The sequence below is a fragment of the Lycium ferocissimum genome, chromosome 4, assembly GCF_029784015.1.
Source record: "Lycium ferocissimum isolate CSIRO_LF1 chromosome 4, AGI_CSIRO_Lferr_CH_V1, whole genome shotgun sequence".
Taxonomy (NCBI): Eukaryota; Viridiplantae; Streptophyta; class Magnoliopsida; order Solanales; family Solanaceae; genus Lycium; species Lycium ferocissimum.
The window spans coordinates 54,651,785-54,656,489 of record NC_081345.1 but is presented as its reverse complement, the minus strand read 5'-3'; the positions used below and the strand labels follow the sequence as shown (position 1 = coordinate 54,656,489).

The 4,705-nt window shown below is 36.3% G+C and overlaps 1 long non-coding RNA gene across 1 annotated transcript; it reads right to left on the bottom strand.

Moving 5' to 3' along the window:
* Positions 1-3,391: 3,391 nt before the first annotated feature.
* LOC132054870 (uncharacterized) lies at positions 3,392-4,429 on the bottom strand. The gene is made up of 2 exons (XR_009414386.1): positions 4,311-4,429; positions 3,392-3,617 (listed from the first exon to the last, which is right to left on the bottom strand). It is a non-coding gene; the product is annotated as an uncharacterized LOC132054870 (long non-coding RNA).
* Positions 4,430-4,705: the final 276 nt, after the last annotated feature.

The window sequence follows — 4,705 nt, the reverse complement described above, 5'->3', positions numbered from 1 at the left end:
AAAAAATAAGGATATGGCAGCTTTTGACAAATGACTAAAATAGAAAATTAGCGAAGCGACAAAATTGCATACATCTTAGATGAATTAACCAATAATTCTTCTAAGTATGATTAGTCGTTTTACACTAACTAACAACAACCGACGAGTGAACACAATCCGGCCAACTAAACCAAATAAACGACGAGAAATACTTGAACGACTACATTTTCACTTTTACAAAATTAAGACAAAGATAGGACGAATGTGATTACCTTCTTCGTGACAGCAAACTAAAGCTATTGTATTTGTCGAGTCTCCGAATCCACTCGAAGAGCTTGTTGTTTAAGCCGAGAAATTGAAAAGAGATTTTGACAGCCAAAAAGAAACTTAAAGTTAAAAGAGGATTTTTCTGAGAACTTAGAAAGAACTATGGATTTTTTAGTTAGGAAGACTTATGAAAAAGAAAGTGATTTTTCGATTCAACTTTAGAGTAAAGAACAGTTTTCTCTCAAATTCCAAGCCTAGTTCAAAGGGAATTTTCTGCCTTCAAAAACTTATCCCAAACAGCCCAGGAAGGCCGTATTTATAGGCAAATGCTAAGGGGGTTTGTAGCGGTTCTATTTTTTTCGATTCGTATTTACACTTACCTCATTTAAAAAGGAAAGTGTCCTGGGGAAGTACGGTTGTCAATCGTACCGGAAAAAAGTAAAAAATATACTTCAACGTAATGGCACTCTAAATGGACTTATTTTTAGAGTCGCCACCAAATTTTTAGGAAATTTGGAAAAATCAAGTCGAAAAGGGTTCATTTAAAACAATTATTTTAAAAGAAACCTAATCTACACATAGTCTAGGTAAGGGTTCTGGTGATCCCTCGGGGAAGGTGTTAGGCACCCCGGTATTAAGGATCCGCTCAATTGCGGTTTACCTACGAGTTCTAATAATATGTCCATATAGATATAAATTGGTTGTGATAAAAATAGTTTTGTTTTATACTTCCACAAATAGAAGTTGGTCATTTATGCAAAAATACCGTGTTTCAAGAATCAAAAGTGATAAAATTTTGCCCAAAGTTTGGCGTTTAGGGTGTTGGACTAGAACACTTAGACTAATACCCGAAGGCTCTTAGCCTAAGTAGGACCCTAGGTAAGTCCACCCAAAAACAGTTTTGCAAAATAGTTAGAATATAGGAAAATAGGTTAGGTATACTATATATATATATATATATATATATATATATATAGTCCCACAAGTAAGTTCGAGTCAAGTTTTATTATTTTTAGCCTAAATCTAACCAATCATAATTAGTCCCACAAGTTTGAATATTGGTTCAAATCAACCCATATTTCGTATGCCCATAAGTTCTCAGATGTCCAATTCAGTCCTTAATTTTATGAAAACTGACAGTTCTAGTCCTTTTGTCCAAATCAGCCTCAAGTTGCGTTTTAACGTCTCAAAAACTATTCTTAATTTGTAGCAAATTCATTTTTTAGTGACTTTAAAACATGACAATCTATTAAGTGTTCCAATAGGCACGTTAATTGCACAAACAATAATTTAGAATACATAATTAAAGGGAGATAGAGAGTTTGGGCCGACCAAGCCCAAAAGAGAAATATTTATGCAATCAGGTTCGTCTTAAGTCCAACGTATGCTCCATTTTGCTCCAAGTTGGGTTGACTCGATCAAGATACGTTAGTGGGCCTTGTTGGAGCCCACCAACGGGTTTGGGTGGACAAGGATACAAACGAGTATACGTAACATTAGTACATGCCCACAAATTAAATTAAGTACGAAATTAAGAGACTAAGACAATTTATGACAATGCTAAAATGAATTACAACTCTGTTGGGCCAAACCCGTATAAACCCAACTAGGTATTGTCACAAAATACCGCGATAAAGAGGCCCAAAATAGTGGAAATAATTCAGGGATGAAGACCACAAATGACAGGCCCAAGAAACAGGCCCAAATCTGATTCCGTCTCAAATTCTCTAAGTGTCAAAACTGTGGTATACCTGATATCCCAGTGATATACTGTTTGATTTTTTCTCTAATTTTCCTAAGTGTCAGGACTATGGTATACCTAATATACCATTGATATACCATCGAAGAGCAAACCCCTTTAAAAAGGCATACCCTCCAGATATACTAGTTATATACACACTTCACATTCCATTAACTCTAGACTACCACATTCAATTTATTAAAAAAAAAAATCAAGGCTTTTAAGAGAGATTGTGCACCTTTTAAAGGCCAAATACTGAACTTTAGTCAAGGCTAACAAGTAGGGACTCTAAAACGTATAGCTCTACTGCCAAAAACTTGACACACATGAGGCAAGAAAAGTCACAGAAGGGATTCAACTAATCCCAGAAGCAAAGAAAACAAGCAACCCTTAGGTAATATGAAGGCTTTGGCAATGCAAGGCACCTCAAATGCCATAATTCAGCTAGAAGACATGGAAAATTTTAAGGTAGCAAATGAATAGCAACAAATGAAGTAGTAAGGGAAACAAAGCAGGCCAGGATTAAGAGTGAAGCAACCAAAGACAAAGGCAAAACCACAGTTATTCTATTCAACAAATATTAGTTTACAATTTATTTTAAGGAAATCAATTTTTAATGAAGATAGGACAATGACGGACCTGACCAGGAATTCATTTTTAAGCCAAGAAGAATCTAAAACAAATGCCAGGGAACCATATTTTAAACCCATGCACCACTTATAGAGGCAAGTTTAAAGTCCCAAGTTATATATTTTTTTTTGTACCAATTTTAGCTTAAACAAGTCCAGGTATTAAGCAGATTCAGAGTGCAGGTCTTCAACATTTCCCAGGTCTTTATATCCTAGTTCATGTTCAATCTTTGGCTCACAAAGGTCTCAACTAGTCTCAAGATCATCTAACACATAAACAGCACTATAGAAAACATTGTAGAACTTGAAAATGACAATTTTGACTTAGTTAATTCCTAGTATCAAACACAGGGATCCAAACTCAAATGTGAAATCAAATAAGGTCCTAACAAGGCATAAAAGATGACCAAAACAGGATCAGCAAGTCTAAAAAAGAGGTAAAAGGGAGCATGAAGCTATCCTTGATGTAGTCATGATTCAACTGCAGTTACAACAAATCCTAAATAATGAGAAAACTTAGATAAAAACAATACAGGTCTATGGGAGCCTAAACTGTCATGCCCCGAACCTGGGCCTGGACGTAACACGGCACCCGGTGCCTGACTGCATGTGACCGAGCCAACCAACTGGCTGGCTGAATCAACATGTGATACCAAAACATAACTGACTTATAAAATAAAAATAACACATGCTGATTAACTAAAAGTCTGACTGAAATATCATAATGCGGAAATACTTAGACAATCTGAAAATATCTGAAAGTAGCCAACATGGCTAAACCAAACAACTGAACAACTGAGTATAACTGTCAACAAAACTAACATAACAAATATCTGACTGTCTGAACTGTGTCTATGAAGCCTCTAAGAATACTGAATAATAGAGCTATCTATAAACTGAAATAACTAGATAGTTGACAACGCCCCGAAGGAATTTGGGGCTCACCAGTAGCTGATACGTGCACTCCTAAATAGCTGAGTCGTCAACCTGTATATCGTTGCCTGCATCACGAGATGCAGGCCCCCAAGCAATAAAAGGGACATCAGCACATTTGAATTGTACTGGTATGTAAAGCAACCGAAGCAATAAAATACCGAAAAATCGAAACTCGAAATCGATAATCGAATCGTAATAGCAAGGAAGTAGAGATATGAATACTCCCTCGCTTCCGTATCCGAATCATCCGTATTATCCGTGTTTGTATATGTGGGGCCTCGACCTAATAATAAATGCACGCTATGGCCTCGGCCTAGTAGTGCGTCAGTCAATGGCCTCGGCCATATATACGTATACACAAGACTGTGCTGTGCCCTCGGGCAAAATCACATATGTTTAATTATGGTTAATTAATAAGGACTGAGACCATAATGACAATGAACAATGTTGAACTGAAATAGACATGCTGGACTGAACTGAAAACACTGACTGTTTCTGAGCATACTGAATTTCTAGACTGAGACTCATGTGGTAACAATACATAAGTCTATAAAGATTACGTGTTGAGTTCATGATATTCAAATTGACAACCATGAACGAATTCTCAGAATCGCAACCCTAGAAGATAACGAGCTTCTACAACATATCATAAAACTAGGGCTAAATCGTATTCCGAGTCATATTACCGACAAGTATGAAGAATGAGGCGTAGGTAGAATCATGAACATTCCCTAACGTAGATAGTTAGCCTCACATACCTTAATTCTAGCCTTTGAGCGTAATACAATGTTCGTCAACCCTTTCAACTTTGATCTATATCAATACAAGTCAAAGGGATTCTATATTAGCAATAATATTCATGCTTTGGTCATCTAAGCATTTTATCAAACACTTGTGGGTACGAAGCTCCACAACCTTCATTAATGGTGTTTTCTTCACCCAATCCCCATTCTATTACTTCTAGCTGATTCTACAATCTCAATTCGGTGTAATTAACATCATTCTCCATCACCGATATGATTATAACAATCTCAAGTTAACAATCCAAAACCCTACTATAGTTCGTGTAATTCTCTTTACTAAACCCATTTACTATTCTCCCAAGAACTCATCAATTCACTATTATGAATGATTAGAGTGTAGAAGCATTACC